The following is a 24838-nucleotide window of genomic DNA, read 5'->3' as shown; positions in this document are numbered from 1 at the left end:
TAATATGTACAAAACAACTGATACACAATGCAATTGCTCACCACCCACTGACCAATGCCCAGCCTAACCCCGAGCAGCCGGCCTCCCCACCCCAGCTAGCCACCTCTATATATTGCTTAGCATTACATCAGATGGCATGGAATACCCCTTTGGCCAGTTTGGGTCAGCTGTCCTGGTTCTGTCCCCTCCCAGGTCCTGCTGCACCCCCAGCCTGCCCACTGGCAGGACAGAGTGAGAAGCTGAAATGTCCTTGGCTTGGTGCAAGCACTGCTCTGCAACAATTAAAACATCAGCATATTATCAGCACTCTTCTCATCCTAATCCAAAACATAGCACCCTACCAGCCACTAGGAGGAAAATTAACTCTATCCTAGCTAAAACCAGGACAAGCAGTTAGAATAACCAGTCTCTATTAATTTAAGGACATCTTTTTTGTTGTTGTTGTTTGCTTCAGCTCAACAAACAAGCATTTTTTTTAGCGTGTTGCTGTATATAATAAACAAGGAAGCAAATGAAGAGTAAGTTTTCTTTCTGTAGCTCTCTTTGCTCCTTGCCCAAAAGCAGCTGTCATTCAATTTCTGAACAAAGCAGTTACAGATTATTTTTAACATTTGCTTGTATTAAAGGTCATATTAACCTAGCTTATAGAAGCTGTGAAGGTGCAATGAGGCAAGAAGCTGTATATTTATATGCTTTTTTTTTTCTTTTCTTTTTAAATTCAGTTTTAGATTAATAGGAAGATAACAAAGAACGTTGAGTAATTAATTAATAGGGTTCTTAGGGTTACACAAAGATAATACCTTTCTTAAGAGAAAGGTTACAGCTAAATTCCATTCGTTCCTTTCTAACTCTTACCATATAACTCCAGTGTCCAAGTTAGGAGGCTAAAGTCCCCATGCTCCCCTTGAAGAAAAAGAGAATGGTCCCTGAAGATCAGGAGCCAAACTTGAAATAAATTGCCCATAAAAAGAAAAGTGCCCCACTGGTTCTTGTAGCTGTCTCACTTAGCTGCAGTGTTAGTGTCTATTGATGCTACTCTTGGAATTTGGTTGAAAGTTAACAGTATGATTGTGCCAAGCAGTTTGAGATGCAGGCTCCAGTATTCCTGATATATGTTAGTTCTGTGCCTTGCCCATCCTCTGTTAAAATTGCTTTAGCTTCATAAATGAGGGGGTGACTCAGAGCTGCTCAAATTTCAAAAAACAAGTTATTTAGGGCCAGGTCTTATGTGAGTCCTGTGAAATAATCAAATGTCTCCTAATGAATTTGATACGAACTGTATTCAGAATTACCAGGTCCTGAAATAAGTACTTCCCCTAGCCCTGCTGTGCTGTTAGTGTTGCTGAGTGTGGAATGGTCAGGGTCTCACAAAAAGTGTGAACTGCCTCTGTCACCCCATTCAGAAATCTGTATTGCCTATGAAATATGCAAGAAGAAGTTTTGAGGGATTTGGGGAAACTACACCACTTCACAGTTTCCACCACAAATTGTCTTGCTTGTAGCTATTTTAACACCAGAACAAAATACAGAGCTTTTAAGAATCATCTATACAACTACTGCTCTCCTCTTTGGGCAGGTTTTCATCTGCATAGTTACCCAAAGAAAACAGGTGCATGTACTTATACTGTAAAGACTAATAAAGAAATGTATATGCTTATCCAATGTTTCTTTCTGCTGCCTCCTCTAGATTGCTTGCCATAATGCAGACATAATAAAAAGCTTAACCCAAACAGACACAGAAATGAAAAAGCAGGATTTCAGACCAAATCTGTCCCTTTCAAATACCATAATAATAAAAGCTCATTCCCATAGAATAAATATATTTTACCTCCAAAGAGTTATCAGTGCATTACCTCCCTCCTGCTTATGAGAAAGAGATTCAGCTGGCTCATGAGTTATCTGTCTTTTATGCTCATGACAGAAAGATAATCATCCTCAGGGGTGATATATGCTAAACACTGCATAACTATGCCAAACTGGCAGCAGCTGCTCCGTTCTTTATAGAGCTGCCATTTGCTCCCACCCACACTGTACAATCTCTGGACAACTATTGCTTTTCCTTCTGAAACCTATTTGACTGTATTTAAAACTGTTGTTAAAAGTTCAGCTCCCCATAGATTTCTGTAAACTGGGCCACTGTTTGTAAACATGGTTATTCAAAATTAGTTCCTTAATTTCCCTGTAGTCTGCTAGAATGTGGACTGATTTTTTTTTTCCTTCCCTAATGCATTGAATGGCATCGTACTACAAAAGCAGTAGCAAGGATCACTTGGAGCACCAAGTGGGGTGGATGTGCTGTGGTTCCCTGCTTGCAGCCTCTGGTGTTCTTAAAGGGTAGTTTGGGGTCTGGGAGAAGCTCCAAAGAGCCTAGAGGTATGCTATGATATTCCCAGAGTCTGGGTTTTCCTTTGGTAGTGTTCTTTGGCTGCATGCACAGTTTCTGGAGATAAAGGTCTTTTTATTTCTATTTCAGTGTCTGTCTGCAGGTAATTTGGGTTGGTGAATGGCATTTTTAACCACTGTCTTGATTCTGCTCTTAGTAATTAAAAGGTTTTGCAGTTGTGTGACATATTCTAGTAGAGTGTAACCCCACAGCAGTAATCCCACACAGAACAAAATATTTGCCTTTTGTATTTGCTCTTGTGAACAGTAATATGATTTTTTTGGCTTATTTTTGACAGCTGTCATTTAAGGAAATGCAATTTTTAGATCACAGATAGTAAAGCAAAGGTACAGCATAAGTGAGGTATAATGATCAGGCTGATTCCTCTCAGGCCATTCCTTGGGTTAACCTACCAAAGCATTTCCTTCTCACAATGTGTTGAGCATATTCACCTATTTCTGGATGAAATCTGGCAAGCTTTATCCATGCAGGAAAACACAGAAATGTTAGATTTTACTTTTTTCTTTTTAAACCTTTTTTAAAGATTTGAAAATAAAATTATATATATTTCTGATCTTGGTAACTTCTTGAAAATCCTTACTGTATTGGATGGATACACAGGACAATGTGGGAGATGGTGGGAGAGAGGATAGATTTCAAAATGGAAACCTTACCATGAAACTGCTGCTGAGGCCCTGGTTTGCACAGATGGACTCTAGCTGTCTATCATTCTTGTGAGAAACACTCTGTAGCCAATAACTTAGGCTCAGGCAAGGACCTCAGTGAAGTAGTAATTTATTCGCAAGTGCAGTGGCAGGCGCCCCACAAGCAGGAGCGCGCCTACTAGTTCCAAAACACAGTTTATATACTTTTTGATGACAGGACTCTCCCCTGTTTCCCCACTAAGTGGGTAATCCATGTTCACGATCTATCTGATGCTTCACAGACAATGCATGGCCTTCAGTTGCCGGCCTGTTAAATTTCAAATTTCTTTTGACTTTTTTTACTGTTTGAAGTGGTAATGTTTCTTCACTTATCTGACTTGACTTAACACTGTGATTTTACTTATCTGACTTGACTTAACACCGTGATTTTTACCTAATTTTTCTAAGGAGTCTGGTTGTGTGCATTTTACAAGGTCGCCTGCTAAGCTTTCTTATCACTGTAAGCATATCTCAATACCACATTCCTTACCTTTAAACAATGTAACCCTGCAAAAACAACATTTTTATTCCCACAATTTCCCCCTTTCCTTCTTTATAAATTGTTGATTTTTGCAAAACTTTTCTCTAAGGTCTAATTTGGTAGATATCTTCCTCTTCTTCACTTTCTTCACTTTCCATCTCCTCTAATATCATACTCTTATCTGAATAAGGTGGTAGCTCCATGGTCATTTTGTTTCAATAGTGCAGTTTCAGTTAACCGCTCTACTAGTCCTCTTACACAGGGGATAGTATAACAACCTGTGGCTGTCAAAACTCCTGCTACTATGATCAAGGATGTAAATATGGGCACTACCATCCCTTTCCATTTACCAAACCAAGATTCCAACTGTCCAGCAGTGGAAGCGTCTGTTCCTAAGTTTTCTGCCAACTCACTGGCAAGGGTGGTAAGCCCTTGCAATGCTCTAGCTACTGTGCCATCTGGGACAGTGTTGCTGGGTATAGAAGTGCAACAATGGTTGCCCAGTATCACACACACACACACCTCCTTTCTCCATGAACATCATATCTAACGCTATTCTGTTTTCCCAAGCCATTTTGCTGGTGGCATCTAGTTGTTCAGTGATTCTTCTTATTGCATCCCTTGTATAATTTATGAATCTTTGCTGATTATAATAAATATAATTAATCCAATCCACATTGTTATTGATTGTTACCCACCAGAACAGTGACTCAAACCCTGCAGCAATTTGATTCCTGATTTTATGTTCATCAGGAGCTCCTCTAGGTACCCCAATAGAATCTATGTACACTCTGTCATTGAATGATACTCCTTAGCTTCTTTTGCTTCTTCTGGATACATGTGATGTTTCTCTTTCAAATGCCAGGGTGAAGGGTATAGCTAATTGAACAAGTGCACAAGTGTCTCCCCAATTAGATGGTAGGGTGGACCGTAAGATCTTCCCTCCACAGTAACACAAGAGATTTGCCCTGGGGATTCCAAGTCTTAAGCAGTTTCCCATCAAGTCCTTGGTAGTACAAAGCAAATTCTCCCAGATGCTGGATAGCACTTACACTCTGCCATGAGAGGCAAGCTGTAGAGATCATGCAAGGAACAGCAAAGAGAGAGACTTACAGGTCTCATTTCCCCAGGCAGTCTTTTCTTGGTACAATGCAATCATACATCGCATCCCCTGGGAATCCTTGGTCCACCCCCATGGGAAGGGCACTGTCTGGGCAATTGGTCATCCCGAGGCATAAGCATAGCAATAGCTTATGTGGTTGAGACTCTGGACAGTATATTTGACCCATTCTATCCAGGCATTCACATCCCCATACCCTGTTTCAATCTCAAATGTTTGAACTACCGCATTTCAAAGAGGGCCTCCTGTTTTCTCCTTGAGTTTTTCCCTTTCTCTGATGGTAATAGAGGATCATCTCCATACAGCTATTCTCAATCTGGCTGTTGGGTCTCTCCCAGTTATTTGTTCTCTCTTCTCACTTTTCGTTGATCATTTAAATCTCCACAAGTTAATACCTCACAAGCATCAAAACATGACGGATTATGGTACATAACACTATGTCACAGTCACCCATAGACAGGATGGGGTATCCTATCTTCCTATTATCTGGTCATGCCTTTTCCAAGATGCCAATTGACCAAGGCCTTCTCTAAGGCCTACAATTACTAGAAATAAAATTAACAGTTGAATTTTCCCTGTCATTATTTTTAACCTGTAGGTTTCCCAATAATTATCAATGCAAAGAATAAGATAGATGTACTACTAGAACAAAGCCCCCCTGGGAGCAATTCAATTTGCTATAGGCCAGTCCTTTCTCTCACTCACAAGCCACACTCATTAGTTACCTGTGAAAATAAAAGGTTAGTTCACAATTCTAAGCTTTTATCCTTCTCAGAGTCCACTATGAGATTTTTCTCTTCGATTTCAACCTCCAACAAGTCTTCTGTAGGAACAAATTCCCAGATACTAGGGTCAATGGATGCCTTCACTCGAGAACTTCATTCAGTTCTTATGGCTGTTTCAGTGGTTAGTAATGGTCCTTCCCATTCAGGCTTGAGTTGATTCTTTCCAGGTCCGAATCAGGACCCAATTTCCTGGGTGATGATGGTGAATGGGGAATTACAAAGGTGGGGTTTGAGCCAACAGCCCACAGGTCCTGAGAGATGACAAAGAAGAGGACAACCCTAGAATATAGTTCTTAAGAAAACTCTCTTGTTTCGAATTGTGGTATCTCATCCCTTCTGCCCAGATAGGGCAATCTGAACAGCAGCTCATACGGTGAAATTCCTATATCCTTTCTTCTTGCTCTTTGAACCTGTAAGAGTAAGCGTTTTACCCAAGGAAGTTGGTTTTCTAACAGTAATTTAGTTAATTGCTTCTTTTATGTCTGGTTCATTCACTCCACCTTCCCAGAAGAGGAGGGGTGCCGGGGGGGTTGAAAATCCCACTCAATCTCTGAGGCCTGCTTTAACCCTTCCAGTAAAGCTTATACCCATCCAGTCACGTGGTCAATTAGGACAAACAAGTAACTCAGTATAGTCTACCTGTATACTTTGAAAAAGTCGAATCACGGACTCCCGTTCCCCTCTAGGTGGGTTACAAATGACCTTTTTATTTACCTTTTGACATATGGTATATCCTCTGCATATTTGCTTCACTAAAGTGTATATTCCTACACAGACGTATTTTCTTAGCACAACATCACACGTTGCTTGCACCTCCCAATGACCCTTGATGTAAAACAATTGATATTTACCTCATAGGTGATTTATTCAGCATTTCTGTCCCAACAGGGAGTATCCATTTTCCTTCAGACTTCATGGCTCCTGGTTCCTTAAAAAAAGTCTTTCTTTTAAAACTTTTTAGTTCTTTCTTAATTTTCAACAATTTCTTGAATCCACTCTGGGTTTATTCTTCGTTTTTCTTCAGACATTAAATGCCTTAAATGCTTGACTTCTCTTTCTACATATTGTAATTTATTTTTCAATACTCCCAAGCCCTGCTTTCCCAGAAAGTTGGATAGCTTGTTAGTAGCTTCCTTGACAACTCTTTTCTCCTGTCCTGTCCTGTGGTTGTAGTGGAGTTCAGCTGTCTAGCTGGGTAAAACCGCCACACCTATGTACTCTTACATTTTGCTTTTTATTTAACACATCTTTTTTTTTTTTTTTTCTTTTTTTTTTCTTTTTCTTTTTACTGTTCAGAATGTGTTTCAAAATCTCTTCTAGCACTGTAGTCAGACTATAGGACCCAGACAGATTTCCCCTCAACCAAAAAACTTACATTTGCTCTTCTACATCTATCATCACAGACTCAGAGAGGTATGAAATATTTGCTGCTGGATCTGTAATTTAGGTTCTTAAATTCTGGAATGGCAACTATCTGGTCTGTCCCATTGTAACTTCATTTTCTAAAACATTGGTTGTGGTAATTTCCACTCCTATATTGTTCCTATATTGTTCTCATTTCCCTTTAATATCCCTCTTCCTGCCTTCTGATAGCCTTATATGGCTGTATCCTTGTTTATCTCATTCCTTTTCCATACACTTTAAGTATCCAGGAAGATTACAATCAAGTTTCTTCTGTTCTTTTCACCTCTCCTCTAGGCTTAACACCCTTCTTATCAATCATGCCAGGATTGATCCCTAAAGGTCAGGTACACCGTGTATTCAGGGAATTATCCATCTGTCAAGACGGGTCCTGTGCCTGTGAATACTTTCTATGGATTGGACATCCAAAATTCTTCTTCTAGTGCCAGTTCTTGAGCCGTGTGTTGATCTTCAGTGTCTTGTCCTATTACCTCTTCCTGACCTAGGGATGAGTTGTAACTATTCTTGTTAGAAGCTGTTAGCCATGAGGGTGATGATCATAATACAAATGCAGCGTTGAGTGGAAGAGATCAGGGGGCCTCTTTTTTTTTTTTTTTCTTTTTTTTTTTCTTTTTTTTTTTTTCTTTTTTTAATCTTCAGTGAAGGAAGTAGTCTAGCAGTACAGGAATACCTTCTGTAGGGGTGGCTCTTCTCCACTCAAAAAGAAGATTGCCACCGAACGGATTTCTTTTGGGTGCTTTTCTGAGTACGCCTGTATATATGAGGTATCTGCAGCTGTATTAGTCATTAGATAGCATTTATTTTGAGTCTGATAGAAACACAGGAATATGCTCTTTATTTTTTGAATAAAAAATAACAATCTGTACATACAAACTTGTCTAAATGATGCAGAAAAACACAATGTTTTTGCAAGCTTCCCAAAAGTTATTAGCATTTACAATAAATGTATAATTTACTAGGGAGGTAGTTAAAAGCAATGCTTTTCATGGCTTATAGCACTGTGCAGTCAGTGATGTAGTAACATGCTGGAGGGTAGCATGCATTAAAACAACAGCTAGATAAATCAGAACAACTTATTCTTGCAGGTGAGGAGAACCTTGAAATCAGGAATTTTGCATACTAATGTCTCAGTTTTACTTGCTTTCTCTGGGCAGAAAAATACATTCTAAAGAACTTGTGAGAGGGGAGGTATCCTCAGCACATTATGTTTTATATTAACTTAAGGAGTAAAAAACAGCCTTAGAAGTGTTTCTTCCTTAAGACAGTAGGAGGACTCTGTATGACTAACTTTAAGTAGGTCCCTAACTTTGAGGTGGTCATGGGAGATAAATTGCAACTATTGAATATCAGTGAAACATGCCTTTTTTTTTTCTTTTTTTTTTTTTTCTGATAGCACAGAAAGAAAGGTGCAGTAAATTAAAAGATTTTTAGTGTACAGGTGCTAAAAGAGAATCAGGATCTGTTGAGACTGCAGAACTCAGTATCTGGTGATGAAGCAGAATCCTACACAAGTGCAAGTGACAGTTAGACATTTACATGGAAAAAACAAAAGAACAAACATCACCTGCAGCTATAAAATGGTCACTTTGAAAATGTCTGCAAAAGACATACGCTCCTAGTTTAGCACATGATCTACAGCTAGGTTTTCATTTAAGAAGAAACTTTCTTAACTTGTGTCAACAAATCTGTTCTGGATTTACTGACTGACTGAACATAAATAGCAGATACAGCCTGGCCAACAGATATTTTGACATATACTGATCTTATGTCATACCACTGAATTCCTAAATATGATGACTCTGAAAACAGCTACATACTTCCTTGTCTTCACTGGAGTTTGATGTAGGTTACTTTCCTTTCCTCTGTAGGAAAAATTCACCATGGTATCGCTGTGAAAAGCTCTGCTGCAGTGGCATTTGGAAAATAAAAGATGCTTTAAATAATAGCTATTTGAGACTTATTCTCATATACCTCATGCAATTATGGAATTAGAAGTTACCAACAACTATCACGTATTGTTTCTGTGTCTTTATAAACCATCAGCAAAGTTATTGAGCTTCTAGTTCTTTAAAGTATTAAATTGTAACTTTAAAACTGGTTCTAGGAGGAGACAACGGTTGCTTGGTGCTTAATAATTTCAGGGAATGCTCCATTAAATGCTTCATCTCTGAAATAAGCTTTCTTTAGTTGATGGAGCCAGGGCACTGTCAGCCCATGGACATTGAACAGAACACCTTTCTGGTCCCGGGTGTTATTTACACTGCAGTTACCAATCTGGGGAAGTAAATAGATATTTAAATACATGAAAGAGTGAATTTCTCAAAATAAGTAAATGGTCCCTCCTGAACAAAAAAAAAAAAAAAAAAAAAAAAAAAAAAAAAAAAAGCAGGAGAAGGGAGTTGGGAAAACTGAAGCAGATATGAAAAGGTGGTAAAATAGAAAGCTTGAGATTAGGTTTAAGGTGGAGGTCTACACATGCTGCAGGCAAAGTTGGGACTGCGATTCATAACACTACGATCTTTAAACAAGCTACCACTAGTATGGATAGCAGCGTTGCTACCACTATGCAGGGCAGAGCAGAGCAAGTATATAACCATTTATGTGTTTGCACAGTTTTTGGGTGGTTTCTGTAACCCACGGTGGGCTCAGTGATGCTGCAGCATGGGTAAAGCTGACCTCATTGTGGCAGTTTAGGAAAAGCAGCATCTTAACCACAAGACAGTTTCTCTGCCTGAGAAATTGTGGCTGTGGCAGGGTTTCTCAGTTCTCACTATTTGCTGGCAGTTTAACATATGTTATTGTTCATTGGTAAGATGGAGTGGTAACTGTGAAGGAGTTCTTGAGTATCTGGGCTTCAGTTTCTTTCCATCCCCAAGTCAGAATGAAAGAACTGCTCTATGGATTCATACTGCACATTTTAGTGCAGTTTGTGCTACCAGGGTTAAACAGGTGCCACCAAATGCAGATGATCATTTCAGCACTTCTCATGCCTTTCAAATTTTTAAACTTTTGAAAATGCTAATGATGTCAAATATTTTATTAAATTGTCAGATATTAAATGCTAATATTTCAGATATTTTCATCAGTGAGATCTACAAGTGAATCTTTCTGTTTTGGATCTTGTTTATTTTTTTGTTTCCTTTGGCTAGGTAAACAGAGAGGTTAATGGGAAGGAATATATAATAGTTATTAAAAAAAAAAAAAAGAAGTGTGAGTGAATCACACTTCTGGACCTCCCAGACTTGCACTGAAAATTGTTTAGTGCCTTGCTATTCTAGAGTAAGCATTTTGTTCCCCTAAAACAGTAGAAGAGACAATGGCATTTTTTTAGTCACAAATGTAGTCATTTTTGAATTTCTATTTTAACAAAGATAAGCCCATATCCTTATAGATTTTGGCAAGGAAGAGAAAACATGCAGTTAAGAGTTTTCTGAACCAAGATCTTGCTGGCTGGGCTTGCATAGCAAAAAACCTCCCAAAGCTGGTATTACCACCACCTTCTGGGAGAGAAGAAATAAGTAGAGATCTGAGCAGCTCAGCAGCAGCTGAGTTTGTGGGTCTTGACTTCCTACACCAGCTTGTTGCTCCTCTGTATGCCAAGTGAGATGCCAAGGTGGCATCTTCCCTGCATGGAGGAGGTCAGAACAAATGAGGAAAGGCCACACTGCATGAGAGCCTGGCATATAAAAACCTCTGCTCCTTGCTCCTGCAATGTGTTAGCTGTGGGAAATTATCCCAAATGCCTTTCTTGACTACCCTGGTAGGACTTCAGCTAATGTAGAAGGGTTGCTCTTAAGGCAACAAATGGAGGAAACCCTTGGTGTTGGCTCCTGCTATGTCTCTCCAAACAGCTGGGACCTCTTCATTCATTACTGAAATGTTACTCTAGACCTGAACATTAGCTGTTTATTTTAATCCAGTGATGTAAATGATAAAAGCATATTTTTCCTAAAAAAAAAACAATGTTAGCTTTGACATACTGTATTATTAAATTATTTTGTTTTTCTCCCAGTTCCCATCAAATACATCAAAAAACCTGTTAAGAACAGCTTGTTGGAGCCAAATGATTTCAAAGTGCTCGGCATCAATTATGAGCAGGCTGCTCTGTCAGAGTGCTCGGCAGGATGCATGCCCGACATCAATCAGAGATGATTCAAGTCCTCCATGACATGTTGCAGAGGTGGTGGACTGGCCATGTGTAGCACACGCGGGTACTACTGTTAGGATTCAGGGATGCAGAAAAACAAATGCATATTTTTTTTTAATTAATTAACTTACCTTGAGGGGACACATGCTTGTCAGTCAGTTGTCTCTGCTTCATCACTTGTGAAGATCCAAATTCCATGTTTCTCAGAAGTCAGGGCTGGACAGAGCTGAGATTTTGCTCATACAAACCATGCTCTCCCCAGAGGATTGTAACCAGGTGTCAGGGAACCATCTTTTGAGATGGTAAAGAATATTCTGACAGCATGGTTTCCCAGTGGAAAAAACCTGTTTGTTAATTTAATTTTTATTTTTTAATTATTTTTTTTATAGGAATGTCCATATAGCTGCTTTTAAGGAGTTTGTTTCATATCAAAGTAAGGAGATGGGAAAGTTGTGACTGAAGGGAGGAGATGGGAAAGGTGGGAGAGATCATAAGTGTATAAAGAATGAAATATTTTTTTTTCTATTTTGTGTAAGGAGATAAGCTATTGTCGGAAAGGGAGATTAGAAATTCTCTCCTAGATTCCCAGTCAGAGCCACCAGCACTGGATTGTGGGGCAATCTATTCCACTGGGTATAAATAATGTTTTCTACAGAGTGAAAGGATCTCTGTGAAGAGAGCCTGACAGAGATCAATCACAGAATTGTCAATAGCCTGGTACTTGTATTTGATGATGGATTCTGCAGTTCAAATTTCCAGCTGGACACTGGAAAAGCACTGCTTAGGCATACGCCTATATATGCCTCTGTTTTTCATGACCAACTGCACATTTATTAAGATATTTTAAAGACACAATGAGAACATTTTTCTGAAACTTGTAAAGTTTCAGGGGGTTGGTGAATGAATATTTCCTTTTATTTCAGTGAAGGTTGTGGCCACTTTGTCATGCAAGAGTAATTTAAAGTGTGTCCTGATATAAGAAGAGAAGGTCACAGCAATATGAAAAGTGGCAGTGTGTTGGTCTGTGTCTAGAGAACTCTTTATGACATTATAGTGCTTCTGAAGTGAAAATACAAGTGGGAACATTAAGTTCATTTTCTGCTTGTGTTTATGAGGTAAAGAGAGAGAGTACAGTTGGGGTCAGTTACAGTCCATAGTTGCATCAGCATCTTAGTTTTCTGGACAAATTCCACATGATGTAGTTCTGTAGAAGAAATGTTTCATGTAGCTCATTTTCCGCGTGGGCACATCTTACTGTTTCTTTTTTTTTTTCACATGGTTGGGAAATGAAGATGCCTTTTCTCTTATAAAAGCTTAATTTTACAGTAATGACCAAATAATTTGAATTTTGAGCAAACTGGGTGAAGAGGTTTTCAGAAATGAATCAGTGCAGAACTTGTAAGGCTAATACTGATTTTATCTTCCTAGGCCCATTTCTCACTGTTCTGCACTACCTCCTCAAATTCCCTGGAGCCACCAAGTGGCTTTGTTATTTTCTGTGCTCATTTTGAATTATGGTGTCTTCTTCTTCAGATGCTACTGGCTTATAGACAACTACCTAGGAGTTTTTTTCAGACTGCTCTTAATATAGCCAATTTGTCTTATGTATTGTCGGAACTAATCTATCACAGAGTGTCTTCACTCCCAAAAGAATTTATAAACACTGTGAACCAAATTCTACCTCCAACTATGTCCCTGAGTTTGCATCCTTGAGGGCTGTTCTGCCCAACCTTTCATTTTTCAGGGTTATTCCCAATCTTCCTTCCAATGACTTGCATGCACCGGTGACTCAGCAGGATTCGCTTACCTCTCCCAGGAAGATCACCAGCCACTTAACGTAGAGAGTTCACAGGCGAATACAGACATATGTGTCATTACGGATTAGCTTCAGAAATAGATTCAATTTTGTAGTGCCATAAGTAATTTATTTCCAAGGACCATCTTTCTGTATGAGCAAGGGACTATCATCAACTCCCTGTCACACAGTCAAGTGCTTTTGAGCTGGTGGCTGTGGAGTACCAGATGACTGTTGCCTCCATGGAGAAATATAAAGTCCATCTTATGTTCCCTCATATGTATAAATACAGGGAGTAGGTCAGGACTGAACAATGAACTGGGAGTTTTCTCACATGTGCTGGGAGATGCTTAGCATAATCTCAGGTTTTCTGATGCTGTGCATATTGATCCTGCGATGTTTTGTATTCAAGAATCACTACAGTTTGATTGTTTGGTTTAGTTTGAGCAAAGTATACAAGAGCTCTTTTCAGAGTGTAACTGTTATTGTTTTGATGATTTAATGACTTTTTTTTTTTGGCATTTCAGTCCAGCTAGTTGAGTCTTGCAATCTAAATATCATTTGGTATTCGATAATTTCAGAGATGATCAAGAACCTCTAAATTAAGTATTTCAGAAACAAAATACCCTGCCTGAGAATTAAACAAAATTGTTCAAACAAAACAAAGTGTTTTTTCTTCTACTCATCACTGTTTGCATTCTAGTTTATTGGTTAATATTTAATGCATAGAATGAAAACTTAATGACCTTAGAATGTAGCATTTCACTTAATCCTGAACAGCTGTTTGTCTTTTTTTTTCTCTCTTTCATTTCTTGAGCAAAAGTTGTCAGTCAGAAAACATCCCTCATTTGCCATTGTCTAAAAACCTTGGGAATGTCTGAGCAATAATCCCTGGCAACAAATCACTTTCTGTCCATCTTAATTAATGTCATTGTAGAGATAATGGCCATTGCTCATGTATAAGTGGGTTGTATGCCTGAATACTTTGCTGTCTCATGAAATTATTCTGTATGAATGTAAAAAAGTGCAGGATAATCAATAGAAGTCATGTTTTGTGAGGAAAACTGTTCATCCCATTATAGTGTTGTTTGCCTGCATCTGACATACATTATACTTGTCATTTTTTAATAATTACATATACATATATTAACAGTTTAAAGCTGGTCATCAGTCAACAGATTAAAAAATGCTTTGAGCTCAGCCTCTTCAAATATGAGATTTTAGTTTAGGATTATACTTAGTTTTACTTCACACATTAGTGAGAAAAAATAAGTAGTGTTCCAGGTATCAGGAAACACTTTTGCATCATATTTGCAGGAGCAGAACAGAGCCAAAAAGAAGTTATTCATGTACCTCTACTTTTTATCCCTGTTGTTTTCTGGTGGCAGGGGTTAATTCTCTGTATTCAAGCTGAGAGACTTTGGCCCTGTGGCTTGCTACTTGAGGAAGAGGGGTAAAACCAGTTTGTGTATGTTCATGAGAAAGGGAAGATAGTCTGTGTAGTACAGCAGCAGAATATGATTGTTAGGGAAGAAAGGGAAGGATGGCTGGAAGGAGCTATGTTTGTTAAGTCTCCATAAAGAAGAATAAAGTAGTCCTGTAAGACTGGGAACAGTTCCTAAAAATCCAAACAAATTGGTGAATTTTTATATCAGTAGTTCATGGAAGACCCAAATGTGCCTGGGATTTTATTATGCCATGCAAAATAAAATCACAGGTACCCTGACGAGCTTGTAGCTGAGGCAGAAGAGGATGTAGGGACATAGGTAGGTAAGAGGGGGCTGAGGGAAGACCTCATTGTGGTCTACAGCTTCCTCACGTGGGGGAGTGGAGAGGCAGGAGCCAATCTTGTGAGACCAGTGAAAGGACCCGTGGGAATGGTGTCAAGCTGTGACAGGGGAGGGTCAGGCTGGATATCAGGAAGAGGTTCTTCACTGAGAGGGTGGTTCTGCACTGGAACAGGCTCCCCAGGGACGTGGTCATGGCACCAAGCCTGTCGGAGTTTAAGAAACATTTGGACCGTACACGTGGTCATATGGTCTGAATTTTTGGGTAGACCTGTGTGGTGCCAGGAGTTGGACTCAGTGATCCTTATGAGTCCTTTCCAACTTGGGATATTCTATGATTCTAAGTCCTCCTAATGACAAAGGAAGTCTGAGATAGAGCTGAGAATTGAACATAGATGTTCCCGAAACAAATCTGTTGCCATAAACTAATGATCTTCCATATTTCTAAACACTGACTAAAATGAATAGTCAGGTAGCGACACTGAAGTAATAACAGCCTGATCCAAACGCTGATGTGTTATGTGGATATTTTTTTGTGTTCTTGTGTGTTCTGCACACATATCTCTGGGTGTCCCTGATAACCCAGATTCCAAATGATTTGTTATGTAGTGAGCCTTCCAGCCTTCAAACCTGTTCACTGAAGAAAATGAAAACAGAACCACTTTGTTATGTGACACAGCACAGGGAAAGAAGTGTGGAACAGATATAGTGAAAGACAGACTTCTTCCATTGCTTTCCTCACTGCTCATCCAAGAGTCCTATTCCATGCTCATGATGCTTCAGTGGTAACTGTGGAGATGGGGAAAAGGGGCAGGTTGTATGAAGAAAGGTGTATGAAGAATCTGTGTTCAGATGTGACAGTGGCTGAGAGGTCACATTGGTAACAGGCTTTTTATTCAAGGCTGTTAGCACTCACAGATAAAATACCTCTTTTAGCTGGATTGAATCCATCAGTTTATTGGTAAGGTACATTGGTCCATTGGTAAATATCTGGCAATCTTTTTCTGTATTCTTCTCCAGGTAGGCTAGTCATTCTTTACCCAGCAAAACCTTCCTCTTTGGACTTCGATCAGATTCTGGTTTTGTCCGTGTTTTGCATAGGATGCCTTTTGTACAAATTGTTTTTCTATCCCTTGCTTAGTGTCTTCAGTTTGCAAATACCACATTGATACATGTTTGCTTTTCTACAAATCAAATGACACCATTTTCCTGTTGAAACAGGATGTGAATGATAAGCTTTTGATAAGGCAGAAATGATAATGTGTGTCAGTGGAACAGAAACCAATCTTTGTTCAAACTTAGCATCCATCACCGTTGTCTGACTGCCCCTTAAAACTGTAAGTGCAGCATCCTCTCTTGAGAGGGAGTGAAAGTTGTTTGTTGCTATGTACTTTTCAATGAGGATATAATAAAAGGAATTACATGTTTTTGGAGTTTTCTACAAGATCTTCTCTAACTCTAAATTCCACTTTTCCCATGTAACTTCTGTTTTCTGCTCACCCACATTTCATTCCTGAGCTTGACATTCACTTCTCTCACTTTAGTCAATCTATATCACTCCAAAAGCAAACCAGCAACACATTTACAAGTGAAAAATAATCATTTTTATCTTAAAAATAATTCTTGCTTCCTTTGTGTTTCCAGCATCAACTAAAGCAAATATGGGATAAGGAAATGGTATCATGTTTTTTGATGCTTCTTTGTTTTGAGTGGGAAGGGGAGATTTGAGAGATGCTTTTCTTTCAATTTTCTTTTTTAAAGATAGGTATGTGTTCACACAGAATTGTTCATTACCGGCTATTGTAGCCAATAGCCTCATGATCACAGCCTCCTACTGCCTTCTTTGAAACAGTAAGATAATTTTTATTACGTAATGTATCTACCCATTTTGCTGTGATGCCGTGAAAATTAAACAGTATTCTTGGCTACACCTCTCTGCAGATCTGCACACTCCCCCCACCAGCAATTTTTTCTCAGCTTGATGAATAAAGATTATTTGAACTTAATACCAAGAAATTATATGTGAAAGGTACGATGAACAATACTGCCTGCAAATGTAGCTGAAACAATGCCTGAACTTTTCTAGGTCACTTTTTTTTTTTTTTTTTTTTTTTTTCTTCCACACCACTGTCTGCAAAGCAAAAACATAAACCCCAGAAATAAAGCCTGGTACACAGGTGCAGTAGTTGCTATAGAGCTGAAAACATGGTGTGTTTTTTGCAGTGGTTGCTGTAGCAACAAGATCATTTACAGAACATAATCCCATTAGGAGAAAACATTTTTAAACTGAGCTAATTGTACATGAGTTTATATTGCTTCATAACCTCTTTTTGGAAGATTTCATTTTTAGGATACTAATAAAAGACCAATTAAAAGCATTATACATTGTCCTAAATTGCCTACAGTAAAAGAAGAGAGAGAAATTATGTAAATTATTGCAGGTATCCTTAGATTGAACCAGTATGATCAAGTAAATTAATTCTTGTGCTCACTTCCGTATTAAAAGTCACAAGATAGCAGCTGTACCTGTAGTACAGTATCAGCTTGGTCAAATTTTGCTCTTTAAAAAAAGTATTACTCAGATGGCCCTTTCCCTTAGCGACCATCTTCATTCTGTTACAGTTGCATATGTGCCCATTTTGTTTAATAGAAATTTGAGGAAAATTCCCTCTGCGTTGCTCACTTAGAGGTGTAGAAAGCCAGTTGATAATTGACTGAGAGCAAGCTTGTTGATTGGGAAAAAAAGAAAAAAAAAAAAGGCAGAATGAATAAAACTAGGATGAAATGTATCACCTGTGGGAAGACAAAGTTAGATTTAGAAAAAAACAGGAAATGAAAGGGAATGCTGAGATATGCAGGCACTCTAAGGAACCAGGGATTGCTAGCTAAATATTCTAAGAAGATTCTAAGAAGTCATGTTGAAAAGCCTGTCCTTTGTATTTTAGCCCTGCTTCAGAGAAATGTTGCTGCCACATACCTGTATAATAGAAATAGGGACATTGCTAATAGTTAAACAACAGGACTGTAGCTATTGATTTTTAGCTGACAGGAATATTCTGCTTAGTAACAGTTCTGGCCATGGGTCACATTTTCATTCAAGAAGTGATCTGTAGAATTCATTGACACTGCAAGTCAGGGAGGTCAAGAGTTTAGAAAGTTTCAAAAGGGATTTGGGTATCTATATAGCAGCCAAAAATACCTATAGTTACACAATATTGGTGATTACGCCTCTTTGTCTCCTCTCCCTTTCTGTGACATTTCTGCATACAGCTCCCTTCCATTTAGGCCCTATTTACCCTCAAATAAATGGGATCATTGCTGTGGGAGGCACAGTGTGGTCTACATGGGCATAAGCCCTCATGGGGTACAGCAGTCCTACATATCTTGTGGGCAGTGAAACCCACAGTTCTGGAAACCAGGATGGGGCTTGGTGTATAGATATACAGATTGACATAAGGTTTCACTGATTTCAATGGGAGCTTCTTCAGTTTACTTAGATCCCCAGTAAACTATATTTTAGAGGCAAAAGGAAGCTGGCATGGTTTTCAGGCTAAGAAAACTATTCAGAGCAGGGAGGCCTATTTCAGAAATCCAAGACTTGAACAAATGGAGATGACAAGCCAAATGTAAATGTCCAGTGAGGCTGACCAAAAAACTGCATGGGGATCAACTGCCAAGGCTCTCCAAAGCTATCTCTGTACTTTTTCTTCAGATGTGTCAGGCACAGGAAATATCCCCAAGAGGCTGCAAGGCTGCTAGACCATTGGGGCATTAAACAAGCATTCACAAACAGGAGCACCCTGGCACAGGAGCCAGATAAGTGCATCCACCTTAAGCATGGAAGGAAGCAAAGAGCTTCTCAGAGCCTGACCCGCCATGGTCAGGGGCATGCCAGGGGCTGGTGTCTGGAATTGAAATGTCCATATGAAGAGGTTGTGGAACAAATTGTTGAAGCAAGCAGTGATAAGAAGCCAGGACTAGACAGTGACCTAGAAGTACTAATAGAAGTCAGGAATAAAACAACTGTGAGCTGCTGTAGTCTCTTGTCTTAAACTACCAGAGGTCTGGAAAATGGCACATGTGATGCTGTTTAATATTTTTTAAGGGATTTCAAAGGCTTTTTGCAGGTTCCAGAGGAGATCATGGGAACTACATGATGATAAACCTGATGTCTATACCAGGCAAAACAAATCAAATGTCATAATGAACAGAATTAAGAGATCAATGGTTTACTTGGGAGCTGTGAATTTGCTTTTCATTTTAAAGTACAAATAATTTAAAGAGATCTAACTCACAATCTTTCACATCAACAGCTATGTAGACAGAGAGCCACCTGATACACTCCACTGTGAACACATCACTTGGATTTCCAAAAGGCAGTTAAAACAGGGGAGATGTCTTTGCCTTTACATAAAATTGCTCTGCAGAGTCAGGAAATAGATTTGGTGTGAAGTGCTGTTTCCTGTAGTAGAGAAGTTGCCAGGTTCTGCAGGGAAATGTGCCATTGAGCATATATCTAAATGACCCAGAAAAGGCACTGAGCAATGCTATGATTAATTTTGGTAATGATGCTAAAGCATACCAGGGAACAAAAAAGGAAAGTTTAGTGCGAAGAATTGCAGGAGGGCCTTATGAGACTGTGACTAGGTTCAAATGGCAGATGAAATTCAATATAAGCGTGAAGCGATGTATGGAGAAATCACAATCCTAGTATTGCATATAAAATCACACATTCTGAGATGATCCTTTGAAATCAGAGTGAGATGTTGGGGTTATGACTGTAGAGGTTAAAGAACAAACAGAGAAGAAAAGAGAAATTATGATATTTAAAAGACTCAAAGCTAAGAGAGTATTCAGTAGTGTTTCATCTACACATACCCTGTGGTTTATGGCTTTCCTTGGACATCTGCTTTGTGTTGGAGACAGAATATAGATCAAGATGCATCCTTGATCTGTTCACTACAGCCTTTGCCTGCCTAGATTCTGAATGCTTCTCTTTATTGATTTTTAACTGCGTATGTGTATACATATATGTGCATATGTATATTTCCAACATTCTCTTTAATCTTAAGTGCCTCTTCAGAACGACTGAGTCATCTATGAATGGATTTCAACTTATTGAATTAACTTTATGAAGTTAATTGTTTTCTTTCTGCGTTTTTCTCAAATGCATGTACCTGCACACACAAAACACCCAGTACACTAGCAGGTGGCAGTGCATCCACAAACAGCAAAAAGAGTATTTACTTTAGTGTTTGTGCTCTCTAAGGGGAAAGCATACAAAATATAAAATCAGAAGAACTTTCTCCTCTTCACAAGAAGGTTACGGGAGAGGGAGAGCAGGTAAAAATTCATGTCACACAGCTGGATTTGTGAAAGACTTCAACAGATCCAAGCCGTAGGAGATAATATTTGTATAAGTAGGCATTAAACGATAAAACATAATAGACTCTCAGTGTTTTATTTAGAACATTTTTACACAGTCCATGTGTTATAAACTATTACAGTGGCACATATCTTTATGTGATAGGGCACATATCAGTAGTCCTGATTTACTGAAGATTTCCTCAGAAGTTTGTAAGCTATAGGTTTTGTGTTAAAAAAGAAAAAAAAAAAAAACAAAAACACAACAACAAAAAAATCTTTTTTTCAGCTGTAACAGTATAAAAGAGCAACTCAGTTCTAACACAATTTCCTTCTTACCTTTTTTTTTAAAAAAAAAAAGAAATGTTTCAAGGTTGCTGAAATGTCCTACCTGATATTTTTTAAAATAAAAATGAATAGTAGAATCACAGAATTATTAAAGTTGGAAAAGACCTCCAAGATCATGGGATCCAACCATCCCCCTGCCACCAATGTCACCCACTAAACCATGTCCCTAAGCACCAGATCCAGCCTTTCCTTGAACACCCCCAGGGATGGTGATTCTGCCACATCCTGGGGCAACCCATTCCAATGCCTGACCACTCTTTCTGAGAAGAAATGTTTCCTCATTTCCAACCTGAACCTCCAATGGCACAACTTGAGGCCATTCCCTCTAGTCCTATCACTATCTGAGAGAAGAGGCCGACCCTCAGCTCTCCACACCTTCCTTTCATGTAGTTGCAGAGAGCAATAAGGTCTCCTCTGAGCCTCCTCTTCTCCAGAGAAAACAACTCCAGTTCCCTCAGCCACTCCTCACAGGACTTTTGTTCCAGGCCCTTCACCAGCTTTGTAACCCTTCTCTGGATATGCTCCAGGGACTCCATGTCCTTCTTGTAGTGAGGGGCCCAAAGCTGAACACAGCACTCGAGGTGTGGCCTCACCAGAGCAGAGTACAGGGGGACAATCACCTCAGTCAATTAAGTGAAAGGTCTATGGAAAAGAAGAAGTGGAAGCCTGCAAAACCTTTTATTTTTTTTAATTTTCATTACAATAAAAATGAACAGGTTCAAATAAAACCATCTGAAAGTAGCAAAATTAAAAGGTTTAATTGATCCAAAATAAATGAAAAAAAAAAAAAAAACAAAAAACAAAACAAAACACAAACAAAACAAAACAAAACAAAAACACCATTAAAAATACTGGATGTTTTTGCTCTTCGCCTCTTTGAAATCTGGAAAATTATCACACTTTTGCCTAACTTTACTAGCTAATAAGTAGCACTTTGAACCAAACTGAGTGTTTTCATTTCATTGTTCACTGCACATCATTAATCTGGTTCTTTAAGGCAAAAGCATAAGTGACTCTCTCTCTTTATTCTTTTTACTTCTCCTTTTCTAAATCAACTAAAATCTCTAAACCCTAAGGGTAGCTATTATGCCTGCAGTAAGAAAAATGCTCTCCTTGCAAAACAACTTTGATTCTTGTTTCCATGGGATTTTTTACTTGGGTTTAACTTTTCTGCCAAATCATGTAATGCTGACCTGTATGGTATTCAATTGATTTTATTAGGTCATTAAAAATTTCTCTAGACAAAATCATTTAAGTTTACAGCCTTTCCAGATCATGATGTTCGATCTCATTATTAATAACAATGAATTTTTACATAGAAATGAAGAAAGAAATAGAAAGAAATAAGAACTCCATAACGTTAAATTCTTAAGAGGACATGGTAGGGTTTAGACAGTTTTTGAAGTTAGGCTGGGTCTTCTGTGCCATTCTACTATTTAAATCTGGCAGACAGTAAAATACATTCGAGATTGCTGCCCATCTTCCTCAAAAAGTTATGAATTGGCTGTGGGATAGACTGGCTTTTACAAATATGTGGATTGCTTCAGCTTGACTAGGGCTTCAGTCTGGCCAGGTGCTGAGAGATCACTCAATAGGCAGCATGGCCTTGTACGAATTCATTCAAACAATTAAGTTTTTACCTTTAGAGCTCTTTCAGAATGCTGTTTTGTTTCCTGCCATGCTCATGCAATTGTTGTCAAAGTTTACCACTTCAAAGCATTGATGCTGCAAGCATTAAAGTCAAAGAATTCATCATACAAATTGTTATTAGGCATGAAGGATCTTCATCTCTATATTAAGGACTGGCCCGCATTCCTAAATGCTGAACCAAATGTAAGCTCTTTCTTCAAGGTTATGGTAATTTGTGTTGTTCACTCAGCACCTGCTGTAATGGGGTCTCATTCAAGTGCTAAAATAGAAAAAAAGGATATTTCATTCATTGTAGCTTTTTGTAATCCATGCCCTTTAGTTGAAAGATTTTGTAGAGAATTAGTGGTGAGGTTCTCATCGTTTGTTCCTGCTCCCACCATAACTGAGCATAAATCACCAACTCCTGCAGACACTGGCCTTGATCGCTCTCACACAGGGCACGTGGGGCAGCAGAAGCAGGGTACTAATCCCTGTCAAAGTCCAGGGAGCATTTTCAATAACTTCAGGAATCAGTTCTGAGACTTTTGGTATTTTTTCTTCTCTATTTCAACTTTGGCACTGATGCAGAGACCAGATTCATCTGCATAGCCCCAGGTATTTCAGATTAATCTGATAGCAGGGCATTCACAAAGTAAGGTCACCCAACAGTAAGAAACAAACTGCACTGAACAGCCTAGGAAAAAAAAAAGAAAAAAAAAAAAAAAAGGTAGGAAAATAAAAATTCAGTTAGTCTATTCCAAGAAGGCTGCGCTTGGAAACTGTAAGCTGCAAAACCTGTTTCAGTGATTTCAGGTTTGAAGTCACACCTGTAATGTAACTAGCAATTTATGTAACTGCTTTCTTTCCATTCTGTCCAAACGGGCCCTTTTTTTTCTATTTCTGTTTAGATTCAGGCTAACTTCACATCCTTTCTCAGAAGGGATTATTTTTCGAAGGAACGCCAAATGTCATAGGTCCCAAACACAAGCAATTGCTTAGGAACTAGCATTGTTAATGAATTATATTCATGAGTTCTTGTTTAAGCAGATTTTACTATTTCTTCAATGGTTTTCGTATCATATCTGTTGTATTTTGTCTGAAGAACTATGTATTGATCCTTTCAATGCCTGATGCTGACTTATCAGAACTTCATTTATTTTGTTATTTGGGGGTAGTTCATGAATTTTAAAAGGGTCTGACTTTTCCCATCAGTTTTTTATATGATTCAGTATTTTTCTTTTGAAGGAATGAGGTGTTTTATTTTTTTTTTTTTTTTTTTTTTTGGTTTTAAATAGTATTATGCAGTATTCCTCATATTTATTTATTTGTTTGTCTAAGTATAGTATGATCTGTTTTTAAATTGGCTTTCTGTAGTACTAGGGCTCAAAAAAATAAAGCTTATCTGTATGATTTTGTTTTTAGAAAACAGCTGGAGCCATACACTTTTCAGATTGTGAAAAATTCTTTTTGCATATTTTCCTCATGTATTTTTCAATTTGCTTTTTCTTCATTGTTTCACCTGAGACTGGCAGTAGAAACCTCAAACTGGAAAGCCTCCCTCATAAGATTTCCTGTCCAGTTCTGCATTTTGAAGCAAAAAGAGTAAGGCTTGAAATTGAATGATTTGAAATAGTCAAGACCAAATCCAAGCCCCAAGTCTTACAAGGTTTTGCATCAGTCTGTTGTAATATTTTGGTTTCTACATTTAATCAGGCAATTGTAAGTGTGAAGCACTTCTAACTAGGAAATGAAAATCATTTTTATATCTCTATTTGGCATTCCTGTTTGATGCCTCTAAAAATCTCTCTTTTGCTCTTTTTTGTGACTTCTTCTCTGTGTTATTTATTTATTTATGTATTTATTTATTTATTTTTAAGCTGTGTATCATGCAAAATACTATAGATTGTCAGTAAATTAAATGTTATCCTGTTGCCTTCCATTTTACCATGCTAGCAGTGAGCAGAGTAGTCCAGAAAAAAAACACAGTGCTTATGTGCACAAAGTCTAAAGTGTGAAAAAGCTACTTTGGTAGTTTTGTTCAGTTTGTTTGATTAGACAACTTCTTTCTGTGCAATGGAGCAAAGTCTCCAACCATCTCCATCAGCCACACTTTTGAGAGGGTCTCTGCACTCCATGCTTTCCTGCAATGCAGTGGGACAGGCGGTATGAGGTGTTGACTCTCCAGCGTGCTAGGAGCTGCATGTAGCAGGTAGATGAAAATGCAGGTAGTGCAGGCAAGATGATGTGAATGGCTGGGAATGGAAAAACTCTCAGTTGTGTAGTGAGATAGGAGTGGACAGGAACACCGCACTAGGAAGCACCTATCTTTTAAATAATTTAAATTTAGCCCCTGTTCTATTCTGGGTATTTTTATATAAGCCTGATCCAGGGACCATTTGCAGCAATGGAACTTAGGCTCTAATGGAGTTTGCATACAAGCATGATACTTTTTTTTTTTCTTTTCTTGCTTTCTTCTCTCATGAGTGGAAGCATCTAAATGGCTTATTTTTAGTGTTTTTTTTTTTGTTTGTTTGTTTTGTTTTGTTTTTGCTTTATTTATTTATTTGTTTATTTTTAATATGCCATTTTGCTTCACAACTGTTCATTAATTTTGATACAACAACACTTGTTTTGTGTTAGATTCTTTGTTACAGATTCCTAGCCACCATGATGAGCTGATTTCTAATGAAAGGAAGTCTGCTAGGTAGATACTATAATATTAAAAATAAACAAGTCTAGTGGGATTAATTGTGTAATATTCTGCAGAGAGGAAGAAGTAAAAGCTAAATGTTGAAGCTCCTCTTCACATGTTCTGCTTTTCCAGCAAAAGACAGATGTCCCTTTTCTTGCTAGGCACTGAATTTTCTCACTTA

This window comes from Netta rufina, assembly GCF_964035555.1.
Source record: "Netta rufina genome assembly, chromosome: 2".
In the NCBI taxonomy this organism is placed as follows: Eukaryota; Metazoa; Chordata; class Aves; order Anseriformes; family Anatidae; genus Netta; species Netta rufina.
The sequence above is the reverse complement of the archived record's forward strand: the minus strand, read 5'-3'. Positions refer to the sequence as shown.